The following is a 15,756-nucleotide window of genomic DNA, read 5'->3' as shown; positions in this document are numbered from 1 at the left end:
CCACTGAACTCACTATTACTGCTGTACGTCTGTCAGATTCAGCTCTCTATTATTGTGCTCTGAGAGTTCAAGCCCAGTGATACAAAACATGAAACATGTCGTACAAAAACCTGAAGCTCTTTTCACTTTGAACCGATCTAGGGAAAACCAAAATCAAAACCACAATCTATCAAGCCCTGAATGTAATAAAATATGTGGTAACACCTGTGTGAGGTTGAATTAGGCCTGTTAAAAAACTTCAGGGAAACATCAACAGATTTAGATATCACGTTCCATGTGGTTCCTTAAGCACTTTATACATTCTTAAAATAATTGCTTAATTGTCATCATGCAGTAGGGAGCAGCAGAGAGAGTTCAGTTAAGCCTGTCATTTGTTGTAGGGGTGCTGAGATCTCACACGATATTAGGACTTCTTTTAAGCGACTGCGTCTCTCAGCACCACTCCTATTGAGTTAATGGCTCTGGTGACTCTCCAACAACATCTAACCAGTTGTTGGGTCTGTTGGGTTTATTTTCAAGGCAGTGACTATTGAGCTTCTTATGACAAGCCACTGTCAATGCTCAAATCTAGTTCTCAAAAAACAAAGCCACATGCATTATATATAGCTATATAAGTATGTAAAAATCACTTTAAAGTAATAGGCTTTGCTATTCCAGTAAGTTTACATTTATTCATTTAAGACACTTTTATCTAAATTGTCTTTATAATTTTTATCAATAACATTCTAGAGACCTGCATGCTCTTTAGTTTTGCTGTAGCAGTTTGTGGAGGATCCTTTACTATTTCAGCATGACAAAATACCCATATGTATAAAGAAAAGTCAATCAATAAAGGATGATACAATTTAAAAACATTTGTTTTCATTTTACAGAAAGTCAGACAATGATTATTTCAGCTTTTGTCTCTCAAAAGAACACTTTAAAATTTAATGAAAACAATGTAATTTCAGAAGTTGGCAACTGTGTTGAGCAGTTTCCACCTCCATCATGGTTGAGATGCTCAGTGAAGTTCCTGCTGTATGTGTGTAACCTCTACAAACAGTTGTGCGCTGGTAATCTCCAGTCTGATATTTCCTGCTGTACATAAACATGTTAATCTGGCTGAGGAATTTACTTTTAATGGCTGCAGTACTTGGTAAGTAACTTAACTGTTAAGTGTAACAAAATTGTATCCTTACTTGAGAAGATATATGAAAACCGATTTGTTTCTTGACTTTCTTTTATATTTCCTGACAGAGTGCAATACACAAGATTCTGTTTATCAGCCAACAAACAGCTTCTGAACATGACATTTTACACTCCACTTACACACTGTTAGCCCAGACAAGTTGAATCTACTTAAAAAATTGGAGCACACTGGTTGCCCTAAAAAAATTAAGTAATGGTAACTATATGGTTTGTTGCTCACAATATTGTCAGTATTTAATTTTAGGTGCCAGCTCACCTTTTCCCAGGCTGAGCATTACCTGCTGAATAAAATTTTAATAGTTTTTCAAACAGTTAGGGTACTCCAGGGCAGGGCGTAAATCAGTCCGAAAAAAGGACACAGAAGGCCTGAGGTTGGTCAGTTCATCCATCACCAAACATCCTTCCAAATCTGTCCTCAGATGGGTTTAGCTGAGGACTTTCTTGATCAACGCAGAGGATTCTCACTGGAGTTTGTCTGTATGAGTCCTTGTCAGCTGCATCCTAACAGAGGAAGAAAAAGATAGAAGAAAAAAATAGACAAATACATTGTCAGATTTTTCTGTTGTAAAATACTCAAAGTCATAAGCTGCATTCACGCCATGTTGTATTACTGTAATTTCTAGGTGACAAAATGTGACGTTGTACTCTGAGCCGTTCATGTTCTTTGACTGGAAATTATTCATTTTAAAGGCAACACTATCCACGGCTAAATTAATCAGCAGTATTAGAGTGGTACACTGATCATGTGGTAAAAGTACACTGTAAAAACTAAAGGAGCCTCAAATATCCTGTCGGATACTCAAGGAACTTAAAAATGTAATTTAGGAGCCTCAAAGCTCTTTCTCCTATAGTAGGGTTACTGGAGGAGCATTGACAATCTTTGAGGTTCTTGCTGGAACTTTTGGGATCCTTTAAGCACTTTGTATTTAGTTCAGAGGTTCTGGAGTCACCTTTTCATTACCATGAGACCTCGAAGTGCTTTGGGGGAAAATAGAGGAACTTGAATGCGATAAAAGGGTTATTGGAAGATCTTTTAACATTTAAGTGGTTCCTGGAAGATCTCTTATATTAAAGCCAGCATCTGGAGGAACCCAATGGTTCAGTGAGGCCAGAATAAGATTATTATTATCCTATTATTATTATTATTATTATTATTATTATTATTATAGGCTACTTAAATTTGATTCAGTATACATACCCAGGTGAAAAAGACATACTATTAAATGTATTAAAAATGTACTTGAGTGTGTTTTTAGTAGACCTACAATACAAATATACTTTAATGCATTTTTAATACATTTAACAGTAGCCTACGTCATTTTCACCTGGGTAGCTTACATTTATTTAGTATAGGCCTATTTTATTAAGTAATTTAAACATTAAACAACAACACTAAATAATAATAATATTAATAATATGAAGAAGAAGAACCAGGAGGAGAGAAGTTTAATTCTGTCACGAAACTGCTGCTCTGCTGTCGTCACTTCAGTGATGCTCGCGCGCAACAAAGCTCAGCTGATCGACGTCATCGGGTTTGAAAGTAACGGCTCTCCTCATGAAAGCTTCCGCCGTTTGTTCAGCTCTCCGTTACAAGGTTTGTAAACTCGCCAAATAAATATAAATACAGTGTACTCACTATATATTCAAACACATATATAAACTAAATTTATCATACATTACTACGTTTTTAGTGTTTACCACTCGTTTATTGCACAGTATTTGATATGAAGGTTTTAGCCGCGATGCTAACTACGTTGATCTAATGAACAAATGCAAATTATTGACTTATTGTCTTAGATTGATTTAGTCATTCAATTCAACATATTCTGTACAAATTGCTGATATAGCTTAACTAATTTATCTGATTGCTGCTGTCGTCATTGGCGTTTGTTATGAATAACAAAAGCAGGTTAATATAGTTTGGTCTGTTTTTGTTTAGCCTAACTTTACTTTACATGTGCCCTCATTCTCTCAGATACCATTTTAAAGCCATTTACTGGTCAATAAATATTATGTTGTGAATAATCAGCTTTGTTCTTTTGTTTCCCCAGAACAACCATTAGGCTACATTTCTAAAATAATCTGAACATTTCTGAGGCAACATTGAATTACAGTAAGTTACCTACTACACCACATGCAAGTACTTTATTACTATGAACTTTCTCGGTGTGAAATTGTATTGTTTGACTGTGTACTTGTGTTTTTTTAATCAGTTATTCTCTGAAAATGCTCATGAAAATTCCCTCATGCTCTCAAATCTCATTCATGTTACTCAGAAAAATAATATCACAGGTTTGGTTCACAAATAATGCTATGCATTTTTTCTTATATCTTTATCATTTGCATTTGAATAAGACATTTTATTCAAGTTTAGTGTTTTAAAAAAAAAAAAAAAAAAAAAAAAAAAGGAAAAAGTTATTATATGGCTTCAGAAGACTTACAACACAACCCATTATAACAGTGGTTCTCAACTCCAGTCCTCGGGACCCGCTGCTCTGCACATTTTGTTTGTCTCCCTTATTTAACACACCTGAACCAGATCATCAGCTCATTAGGAGAGACTCCATGAAGTGAACTGAGTGTGTCAGATAAGAGAGACATACAAAATGTGCAGAGCAACAGGTCCCGAGGACTGGAGTTGAGAACCACTGCATTATAACATATGAGTTGTGAACTCATTGATTATTTTTAGGATCTTTTCTGGGACATTTTTGGAGCTTAACCATTTTTACATAAACTGTTGCATTGAATTGAACTAGACAAGTGTACATAAGAATGGTTTCATGAATGATTTACACTTTTTTTTTCTGCTTGTGTTTCATGCAGTGAAATTGAATGGTGACTGGGGTTGCATTTTGCCTGAGATCTGCTTTTGGGTTCCACAGACAGAAAGTCAAACAGGTTTGGAACGTCCCAAGGCTGAGGAAATTATTTAAATTTCACAACTATCATCACTTTAATAACCTTATACTAACAGTAAATTTTGTACTTTTCAGGGATCTCGGTAAGCTGAATACAAGTTTGAACAAGAATAAAAATCCTCCTGTAGACCTGAAAATCACTGAAGTGCCTGGACCATCCACCAGAACAGAGGAAAAACAAACGGAAACCGAATCTGCTGTACCTTTTCACTTTTCTAACTCGTTAAGTACCTCACACCAACTTGGTCCCATAGTGACATTTTTGACCACAAACGAAATTGCTGACCATGTAAATTCTTATTGAAATGAATGAATTCACCAGTGAACATTCACAGAACAACAGATCATTTTACTGCACCTTAATACTGTTTCCAGGTCGAAGCCTCTACTTCTACTTCCTCTATCTTGTTTCATGAGAATACTCAACCATTTATGAACACTGTTGATTCAAGTCACACATTTAAGCTTTTCAAAAGCCATAGTGTACATTACAGTCTCCAGTCTAACGGCATCCCAGACTTGAACATTTTATCATTCAAAATAGCTGAATAACTAAACCATCTGAGATTTCGGTATAGAGATAAAGGTTAGGATCATAATTTTCAGCACTGTTTGTTTGTTTTTTGGCGTCTGATAGAGCTTTTGGACTTGGAAACAGTGATGTCAGACTTACCTTCGGACTGAAACACAAATGTTTTAAAGTTAAGTGAAAATGGACATTTTTAATTAGTCAATTTAAATGTTAATTTATTTCGTGGAACATATGTGTTTCCATGCATTTTGTTGAGATGTATTTTCTTGTTTATCTATTGTATATACATGGTTGATTATTTATGTTGCTTATGTATTATACAATTTTTTTGTGTATTCATTGATTTTAATCTTTAAGCTTTTTTTCCCATGTGCATGGAAGTGTATGTATAAAAATGAATATCAAATATGTAATAAACAATTCTTATTTTGTATTTGTTTCAATTTGTTTATTATAATAGAAGTCAAAGTAGTAGTAACATAGTAACAACATGAAATTAAATATTAAAAAAAGAAAGAAATTTGGTTCCTGGAGGCACCCAAAGTGGTTCCACACAGTGCCTAATATAAGAGTTCCTCAGGAAACCTGTGTGGTTCTTCAGAGAACCGCCCCTTTTTAAAGGGTGCCTAGAGGATCTACAGACGGTTCCGCCGGTGTGGCAAAGTGAAGAACCCCAAAAGGTTCCTCCAGTCACCTTTTATTTTTACAGTGTAGGAGCTCTCAGAAAATTCCCAGTTTACAGGTTACAATTACGAGTTCTACGAGAACGGGAGCGTTTTTTTTACAAGCTGGAATCACAAAATTATTTTAAATACAATATGGTGTGGATGCACCTATACATACCTGGTTTACTGTAGAAAGAGCTGGACACTGAAGTACCATCAGGCTGATGTCAAAGCTTGTCGTTGACAACTTTTCTGTTAAGAACAAACATTAAAGTTATAGTCTTTATAATGGCACCTGACTTTATGGTTTACATGTTATTGTGCACTTTGCAATATGCAGATGAATACACTAATCAGCCTCAGAACAGGTCTCAGTAAACACACATGACAATCTGGAGTTTTAGTGTGAATGGCAGGATAAGCCATTGTGAGCCATAAACATTGTGCATAAAGTGATTTAAATGTACATGCATTTCAGATGTAAACACGGAAATTGTTCTGTTCATGTATAACTTACATGTTTGAGCCTGTAAACACAAAACAAGATAGTCTGTAGTTAAGAGGGCTATGAACTTAGATAAAACAGTAGTACATACATACGTTTTTGTATTCAACCCATTAATTAAGTTTAACTTACTCTTTCAATCAATAGCCGTGTCCTCGCGGTGTTCGGCGCCAGCCGGAGGTTCAAACAGTTAGCCTACACTCTCAGTCTCAACAACAGCTCCTCGAGTGAAAAAAGAAACGGGAAAAGACAAAAAAAAAAAAAAAACGTACGTTGAACTCGCCAGTCAGACAAGCGCGGCGATGTCCGCTGGCTGCACGTGAGTGAGAAATCTAGCTATCTAAAAAACAAACAAACACTGATTTTCACTGCTCACAAACGGACTCTCGAGGAAAACAAAGAAACGATAAAAAGGTAGGCTAAATGTCGAGAAAAAAATTCCATAGAACTTGCAAAAACAAATGTTCCAAACTTCTCATTAACAGCTCCTTGAATCCACACACACCACGACAAAATGATGTTGACTCGCAGCATCAAACCACTGTGTGGAAGGTGTGGTCAGGAGAAAAACTTCATAATTTGAGTCCATCTATCTTACATTTACTCACATATTCAAATTATCCACAAATTAGTAGAATCTACTTATATTTTATTAGAAATGCAATCAAACTTAAATATTTAAATTTTATTAGATATAAAGTCCGGGCTAACAGTACAGTACAGTGACCAATACCCTTATCTTTATCGGTACCAACATAAAACCAGTGGATTCCCAATTTACATGCTCCATAAACTCTCAACTGGATCAAGCAGCAGTGAAAAAGAATTTGAGGAAAGATTTCATGCAGATCTCAACAAATCCTCAAGCTCAGTTTCTCTGACAATCAAGGATGTCTGACTCTGTTGTTTACTATATTCTCTAAAGCCCACTGTGACTGAAACACATAAACATCCTGACAGAACTAAGAGCTCTGACTTTTTAACATGAGCAATATTTTTTTCCTACTGTTATAGAATAAACCACTCCAGTGGGTGGAGCTGATTCACACTGCTGACAGTCAAACAGTTATTCAAATATTATTTTTGCCATCACTGTCTGTCTGAAGACACAATGTTTCTCTTTACCTGGATAATAATGCAAATTTGCATGGGTAAGACATATTCTTTCAATCAATATATTTATTATTAAAAAAATAAAGGCTTATAAATTTAAATAGTTAAATTGCACACATTGTATAAATCTGTTTAATTGTTTGATTAATTTTATTTGCTTTTTCACAGGAAATACTTTTGGTGATACAATAAAACCATTTACTTCAAAAAAAATTGTTTTTGGGGGTGAAAATGTGACTCTCTCCTGTAACTACAGTCTCACTAGCGGCACTAGTGTTACTCTCCAGTGGTATCGCCAGTATCTTGGAGCAAAACCAGGGTTCCTACTTTCTGTCACTGAATATAGAAATACATCTGAGCCTGATCTTCGTCTGTTTTCAAAAGCTACAAAAGAGATCAAACGTGTGGATCTGGAGATCTCCTCTGCTACAGTATCAGACTCTGCTGTGTATTACTGTGCTCTGAGGCCCACAGTCACAGGAAACACTAGAACACTGTACAAAAACCTTTCCTTATATAGTGAAAGAAGAAAGATACACAAAGACAAAGACTAAGAGAGCTGTGATTAACACAGTACATAAAGTAGAATATGTAAATAATTTTATAAATATGTAATGAGTCCAATACCAAGTCTACAGGAACCTATAGTTTAAGTACTTTGTACAAATAACACATTGTGCAGGTATAACGTGCCACAAGATGGCAGTGTTCTCAGACAATAACTAAAGGAACTGTAACAACGAACAACATAACTGAATTTACAAAACATAACTCATAATGTTGCTCAGAGAGGAGGGACTCAGAGTTCACAGATCTGACATGATCTCATCGTGTCTGAAAGAGACTGAGGATGAAACGATTCAGTCTGACTCTTCTCACAGTGAACACTTGTACAATGGATCTTCATTCAGTTATTCTCTTCTGTGCCTCAGCAGGTGTGTTTATTTGGTTAATTAGGATATTATTATTTTATATATATATTAATAGGTTTTATTTGAAATCTCTCACTAAAAAGTTACAAATGTATTTTAACAAATGTTTGCTTTTTCAGCTGCTGTTTTTGGAAATGTCATCGAGCCAAACAAAACAGATGTTGTTTATGAGGAGGGTTCAAATGTTACAGTATATTGTAGTCTTTCCCCTGGAGGTTCAGATTATCTCCACTGGTATGGTCAGTATGGAAGATCAAAACCTGAATTTCTTGTACTCACCTTTGGAAGTGCAACAGAAGCTCGGGTGTCTGATGTAGATCCAAGATTCACTGTTGAAGTTGATAAAAAGGAACAAAACCATGTGTATCTGGAGATCTCCTCTGCTACAGTATCAGACTCTGCTGTGTATTACTGTGCTCTGAGGCCCACAGTCACAGGAAACACATCAGCTCTATACAAAAACCTGTTATAATGAGAAACACAGAGACAGGGAAAATGACAGTGAGAAAAAAAGCTGTAACTGCCAATAACAACATATAGGTCAGAGAAATAGGTAGCTACCAAAATCAAAAGGTAGACAAATCATTTAATCAGCTTATTGTAAAAAGGATAAAAATATAAACAAAATAACATTCAAAAGTCAGTGAATATTTGGCAATATAAAGATGAAACACATTAAAACCCTACAATATTGTCTACTGTCCTTGACAAATCAATTTAGAAAATCCTGTAATTCAAGAAAATGTCACAAAAAACATTAAAATATCTCAAATGATTCTCATAATATATAGAGAATATATTCAGAGCTCTTGCTTTTTTCCAAATTATGGTTATATAATATATAAAAAGCTAGCTAAATAACTACACAAAGTAATTTTTTTTTATAGTTCCATCAGTTAATATTTCCATGTTCATGAGACATGAGAGGAAATTAGTCAGACTGACAAATGCAAAGACATCAAGTATATAAACCTTTATAAATCAGGAAGTTCCTGTGTGTGTTTCTGTGTGATCTTCAGTGACTTACAGCTCAGAGAACTGAGAGCCTCAACAGAGAACTGAGCTGATCTGATTCAACATGGACAGATGCCTCATACTTATTCTCATTGTGGGAACAGGTACATTAATTATGAAGTGAAAATCACTGATGGAACTAAAACAGCATATTTAAATACAATATATATATATATAATATATATATATATATATATATATATATATATATATATATATTTGTTGTTTTGTAAGTGCTGTGAAATGTGTTTGCAATATTATTTTGTCAACATTGCTTTCATATATTAAAAAAAAATCACTTTTTATGTTTAATTGTTGACAGGTTTGGTGACTGGAGACAACATTGAGCCAGATAAAGGGACAGAAAAAAACTCTAAAGAAACAGAAACTGTCAAGCTGAGCTGCTCATATAGTTCAAGTAGTGATAATGTTTGGCTTTACTGGTACAGACAGTATCCAAACAAAGAACCGCAGTATTTATTACGCAATGGTGCACGATCCACTGATGATCGGTTTCAGTCGACTAAATCACAAACATCCACTGAACTCACTATTACTGTTGTACGTCTGTCAGATTCAGCTCTCTATTATTGTGCTCTGAGAGTTGTAGCCCAGTGATACAAAACATGAAACACGTCGTAAAAAAACCTGAAGCTCTTTTCACTTTGAACGAATCTAGTGAAAACCACAATCACAACCCCAATTTAATGTAATAAAATATGTGGTAACACCTGTGTGAGGTTGAATTAGGCCTGTTAAAAAATTGATATGAAATTAAAACTTTTATATAAAATATTCAGCTTTTATTAGTATACAATTATTTAATAAAATAATATAATTAGAAAAAAGACACAGATTACAACAAATCTTCCTTTGTCCTTTGCAATTACATGCATGTTAAAATTTAATATGACAAAGGAGATTGACAAAACTTTTAGTTTACATTTAGTTTACATAATCAATAATTCCATTCTTGGATATTCTTGACCATTAAATGTCTCACACTGACAAACTAACCGGGCATTGTCTTGCTCAAATAGAATTCAAACTTCTCCGCAGCAAATGCAAAATCACATGTTTTCTACATTCATATGTGACCATATTTTATTTCAATACAATTAATATACATATTTTCAGTACAGTTCAAAAGATTAAAAAAAAGGTAAAAACTTTCCACTTTGTCTTTTTTTGTTTTTTTTTTTGGACAAAAACAATGTGATTTCAGAAGTTGGCCACAGTGTGGCATAATCTGTGATGTTGGTGGGAAATATTAATTTAAGATCGCACTGTATGTGTGTAACCTCTGCAAACATTTCTGCACTGGAATATTTATTAGACTGTTATAATCTATGTTAATCTGGGTGAGGAATTTGCTTTATTTGGCTGCTGTTCTCGGCATGTAACTTGTTAAATGTAACAAATTTGTATTGTCTTTAGCACATCTGTGAAAATTGATTTGTTTGCTTTTTTATATTTATTGGCAGTGCAGTACACAAGATTCTGGTAAGATTCCCAGTTTACATGCTCTGTAGACTCTCAACTGGTTCAAGCAGCTGCAAAATAGAGTTTAAATCTCAGTTGCACAGGTGGGGCATGTTGTAACACAGCGTTACATTGTGCCCCTAATAGAATACACAATTCTATTCTATCCAAACCATGAAAAAAAGGTGAATAAAGACTGAGGGCCCTATTTTAACGATCTGAAACGCAAGTAACTTTGTGGGCGGGTCTTGGGCGCTGTTGCTATTATACCGGCGGGATAAATGACTCTTGTGCCTGAATTGTTTTCTAAACGTGCAAAATAGCATGAAGGAACGTTTGCGCCGGAACACGCCTCCTCTTTGCGCTGAACCGCCCCTGGGAGCGCAAGTGTATTTCTTAGTTAACCGACGTGCGTCTGTGGAGGGAAAAGTCCGCTTTGCGCGGGTGCAAAATAGGAATGATACATGCGTCGGTGTACAAAGTCAATTGCGCTGGGTGCAAGATAGGGCCCTGAGAGTTAAAGTTCAGAAATTATGAATTATTATTATGTTTTGAACTATGCTGTATAGCTGTGTTTGCAGTGTGTTTGTTGTCAAACTCAAACATTTGTTTTTACGAATAAATTCCATTAAAGTTAATAATTGTATTTTATTGACAAAATGTATTAGTTTGTCTGTATATTTTTTTTGATTAGATCAGATAACATTTTAAGCTTTCATATGGTCATGTTACAATGTGACCCTCACATGTTAGAAATGTACAAACTCTTTTCTCTGTCAATTCAGAATCTCAGAGTATCAGACACTGCTGTGCTTACTGTGTTATGCTGCCCACTGTAACTCATATATTACATAGACATCCTTACAAAAACTAAGAGCTCTAAAGTGTGCAGTTTCTGACATGAGCTTTTTTTCATGTCAACATCCTCCAGCAGTGGGTGGAGCTGATCCACACGGTTGAGAATGTGAGACAGTCAAACAGTTATTCACATACAATCTATTCCATCACTGTCTCTCTGAAGACATCATGTTTCTCTTTACCTGGATAATAATACAACTTTGCATGGGTAAGAAATATTCATTCAATATGTTTATTATGAATAATTGTTATCAATATTATATAACAGTAATATAACAGAAAGCTCTGTTATATAATTGTATTGCTTGACTAAAGACTTTTCTTTTCCACAGAAACTGCTTTGGCTGATACAATTCAACCTTTGTCTTCAGAAAAACATATTGTTGAGGGTAAAAATGTGACTCTCTCCTGTAACTACAGTGCCACTACTGGCAATGTTCAGTCTCTCCAGTGGTATCGCCAGTATCTTGGAGCAAAACCAGAGTTCCTACTTCTTGTCAATGAATATTCAAATAAATCTGAGCCTGGTCTTCGTCTGTTTTCAAAAGCTACAAAAGTGATCAAACGTGTGGATCTGGAGATCTCCTCTGCTGAAGTGTCAGACTCTGCTGTGTATTACTGTGCTCTGGTGCCCACAGTCACAGGAAACACTAGAACACTGTACAAAAACCTGATTCACAGTATTGCATTTCAATTACACAAAGGTGTCCATTTTTACATGCTATAAAAAACTACACTTAATGGTGGTTTCAACAAATGTTTAAAAGGAGCTTGTTCATTAAGTACCGTCAATCTACTAAGTAAGAGATAATTTATAGTCAACCACGTATAAATTAATATGTGGATATTACATTTATTTTACAGTTAAAGTTTGCATTGAATTTATTTAATAATCTGACCTGTATCTATGTCATCTTAAAGTCCACAACAACATACAGAACAATTGGATAGCAACAAGTCAAACACTGCAAAATATATAATAGCAATATAATGCTGAAGTCATCTGAGGTCATTTAATTGCAAGACGATCAATAACTGTAATGTTTAGGCCAGATGATGATGAGAAAGAGTCCCAAAATAGTTCAAATAAACAAAATATTTATTAAACAAACAAACTAATGTAATTCACTGGCAAGAAGGCAACAAAACAGCATGTAGACACGGCAATACCCGATAATCAACTGAATACAAGGAGGAACTTAAATATACAATGATAACTAACTAAATGACGAACAGGTTTGTTGATGGCATGAGTGTCCATAGTAACTAATGAGTGGCCGGAAATCAGAACAAAGGGAGCCGGTAACTGAAGAAAAACAAACTAACAGTCCATGAATGAAACTAAACACAAACATGACAATAACTGAGATGCAAGACAGTCCCAGTTTCATCTGTTTGGAACAAGAGAGTGAGAGTTCACATTGTGATACGAGTGGCTTGAAAGTAGAGGCAGTTTCAGTTACTCAGATAAGCAGACTGACATACAACACTGCTATGGATGATGGCAAATATTAGCAAATGACTTCTGCTGAATGGAATTCCCAAGTAAATTGAAGACAATGAAGAGTTCAAGGAGCGATTTCAAGCAAATCTCAGCACAACTTCCTTTCGACTGGCAATCCAGGATATGTGTGTGTCTGACTCTGTGTACTACTATGTTCTGAAGCCCGCTGTGACTCAAACACACTCAAAAAACTTGGAAATACAGTCCTAAATTAAATATTCTTGATTTGTCTTTGGATTAAGTCTATCATTTTAAAATATTTCACTTCATATCATAAATCGATTTACCCAATTTTAAAATTTGACTGGAACTTAAGCCTATTATATTTAGGCATTTCTTGTCAAAAAAAATCCACAGTGATCAATATGCTGTCAAAACACATGCATTGAATGTATTTGGTTATTACTATAAATGTATTATGATATGAGCAGAAATCACATTTCAGTGCACATTTCTGTCAAAATAATGCACTTGCTATATATAAACCTACTGAGCACCAGAAGAGGGCGATATATCATAACATCATTCAGCTCTTCAAAGCAGTTTTATTATTATATCTTAAAGGAGTCATGAACTGGATTGTTTTATTATTTTATAATGTTGCCTGGGGTGCCCTTATAATGTTAGTATGATTTTTACATCAAAAATGGTCATAATTTATAAATAAAAGCCATTTTTCCAAGCCTGATTTCAGCCTCAGATTTGAACGCTCTGTTTTAAGGGGCGTGTCTGCTGTGAGACTGCAGTGCAAACGCCCACTGCTGTGATTGGCTGACATGCTTGCATATGAAATAGCTAATAGTATTACATGAACTCTGTCGAAAACTTTTACTACGTTTTTACTATTACAGCTATCGAGATTAACAAATCGTGAAAAGTAGCGTTTAAAGCATTATATTTAAATCTATTCCATCACATGAAAGGTTGCAGCATGATGAGCTGACTGAGCAGATGACAGACAGTCTGTTGATCGCGTGAATAAAGATCTTATCATTGCAACTCAATTTTTGTAAAATGTTTAGCACAGACACCTAAGCCAGTGGGAAGGGTTGTAGGAACCGCGTCATTAAAATGAATTTAATCCACTGGTCCCTGATAGCTTGGTCCGTTCTTGGGAGAGAAAAAAACATTTCCATGTTGATTCTGGCAGTCAACAACAGAGCAACTCACGTGTGCACCACGTTTCTGCATCTTTCACGGTCGAGTGCGTACTTCGAATCGGAATTCATGGCGGCGCTCGACTGAATATGAGGGGGAGAGGGTCAGGGCGGGCTTCCTGCAGCATAGGTCTGCGGTGTCCATATATGGTATATCCTGCGCCGACTTGACGTCAAGTCGGCGCAGAAATTAACATCACGTATTTGAGTGCGCGTGCACGTGGGCTGGTTGACGAACCCAGGGGTAAACAAACGCTTCACTTTTAAATATCGGCTTCCCGGCCAGTGTATAATCGTTAGGCAATCATAACATACATTTTTTCTCGTGGAAAAGTGAAAATTACAGGTCATGACTCCTTTAAACTAAAATCATAAAAACACATTTTTGTTACTTGAAATATACTAAATGTCAACTGAAATAAAATATTTGAAAAACAAAAACAAATTTCAGCTAGTTGCCAAAGCAACATTTCCCATTTCCCACGAGCATTGGGGTTATTATTTTTATTATTTTTTATTTTTTTTATAGCAATACAATAAACTGCATTTTGTGAATAAACTAAATGAGATTTCTAGATTTGTTTCATACCAAATATTGATCACACAGAGGTGCAGTTCATGTCAGTGCTGTGTTCTCCTTCTGTGCAGGAGGAGCTTGTGTGGGTTTGAGTAAAAGCAGAGTGATCATTAAACTTCTCACCGAGCAAACATGATGATTCTTTGCGCCTTTCTTCTGGTATTTTTGATTAAAAGTAAGTGAAAGTGAATTTTTGGACATTTGTACAACAATATTTTTAGATATACTTTTGTTTAATGCTATAAAGTTAAGGGGGTCGCACACCGGACGCGCAGCTCAGCGCCGCGCAGCGCCACGTCTTTTAAATTCAAACTCATTATTCTCTATGAGAGTACACACACCAGCGGCGCCTTTCGTCGTCTGTCCGCGGCGCCCAGCAACGGCTCAGGACCGTGTTCAAAATCCTGGCGCGCCACAGAGCGCCATTTAAGTCTAGTCAAGTTTATTTGTATAGCGCTTTTCACAATACAGATTGTATCAAAGCAGCTTCACAGTATTAAATTAAAATAATACAACAAAGTTTGTTTCAAGAGGAATTTATTGATTGATAAAATTAAATTAAATATCCCCAAAATATCCCCAACTGAGCAAGCCAAAGGCAACAGTGGCAAGGAACCGAAAAACTCCATCAAGTGACCTAATGGTGTCCTAAAACTCCATCAGGTGACCTAATGGAGAAAAAAAACCTTGGGAGAACCCAGGCTCCGTCGGGGGCCAGTTCTCCTCTAGCATTTATGAGCTAGAGGCCGGATTGTAGTTTGAACTGTAGGATTATATGAATGCCTGGCTGAAGAGATGCGACTTTAATCTAGTTATAAACTGGGAGAGCGAGTCTGAGCAAACGAACAGTATCAGGAAGACTATTCCAGAGTTTTGGAGCCAAATGTGAAAATGCTCTCCCTCCTTTGGTGGTTCTGGATATCCTAGGTATGACCAAAAGCCTTGAATTTAGTGATCTTAAAGAGCGCGATGGATTATAGGGCGATAGAAGATCCGTTAAATAGACTGGAGCTAAGCCGTTGAGGGCTTTATAAGTCAGTAGCAATACCTTGTAATTAATACGGAACTTTATAGGTAACTAATGCAGTGATGATAAAATCGGTGTTATATGATCATATTTTCTTGATCTCGTAAGAACTCCTGCGGCGGCATTTTGTACTAACTGTAGCTTGTTTATTGAGGATGCAGGACAACCAGCTAATAAAGCATTACAGTAATCCAGTCTCGAGGTCATGAATGCATGAACTAACTTTTCTGCATCAGAAACTGATAGCATATTACGTAGCTTAGCAATGTTTCTAAGGTGGA

At 35.7% G+C, this 15,756-nt stretch overlaps 4 long non-coding RNA genes across 6 annotated transcripts in view; 2 read left to right on the top strand and 2 right to left on the bottom strand.

Annotated features, from left to right (window-relative positions):
• LOC309500425 overlaps positions 1–6,556 on the bottom strand; it is a 149,413-nt gene extending 142,857 nt beyond the window's left edge. The window contains exon 1 of the long non-coding RNA XR_014206569.1: positions 6,482–6,556. This is a non-coding gene — a long non-coding RNA (uncharacterized lncRNA). The remainder of the gene's footprint in view (positions 1–6,481) is intronic.
• Positions 1,498–5,839, bottom strand: LOC309500429. 2 transcript variants are annotated; one of them, XR_014206579.1, is made up of 3 exons: positions 5,824–5,839; positions 5,485–5,558; positions 1,498–1,689 (listed from the first exon to the last, which is right to left on the bottom strand). It is a non-coding gene; the product is annotated as an uncharacterized lncRNA (long non-coding RNA). The 2 variants fall into 2 exon arrangements; XR_014206580.1 differs by lacking the exon at positions 5,824–5,839 and having other exon boundaries at positions 5,485–5,811.
• On the top strand, positions 1,949–4,390 carry LOC309500453. Of its 2 annotated transcripts, XR_014206609.1 has the most exons (4): positions 1,949–2,782; positions 3,240–3,301; positions 4,015–4,089; positions 4,185–4,390. It is a non-coding gene; the product is annotated as an uncharacterized lncRNA (long non-coding RNA). The 2 variants fall into 2 exon arrangements; XR_014206610.1 differs by lacking the exon at positions 1,949–2,782 and having other exon boundaries at positions 2,887–3,301.
• Positions 6,557–6,865: 309 nt separating the features above from the next.
• LOC309500441 lies at positions 6,866–8,129 on the top strand. The gene is made up of 3 exons (XR_014206595.1): positions 6,866–6,962; positions 7,093–7,859; positions 7,976–8,129. It is a non-coding gene; the product is annotated as an uncharacterized lncRNA (long non-coding RNA).
• The last annotated feature ends 7,627 nt before the right edge of the window (positions 8,130–15,756 follow it).

This window comes from Leuciscus leuciscus (genome assembly GCF_965113295.1).
Source record: "Leuciscus leuciscus genome assembly, chromosome: 6".
NCBI classification, from domain to species: Eukaryota; Metazoa; Chordata; class Actinopteri; order Cypriniformes; family Leuciscidae; genus Leuciscus; species Leuciscus leuciscus.
Note: the sequence above shows the minus strand (reverse complement) of the source record. Positions and strands in the feature narration are given on the sequence as shown.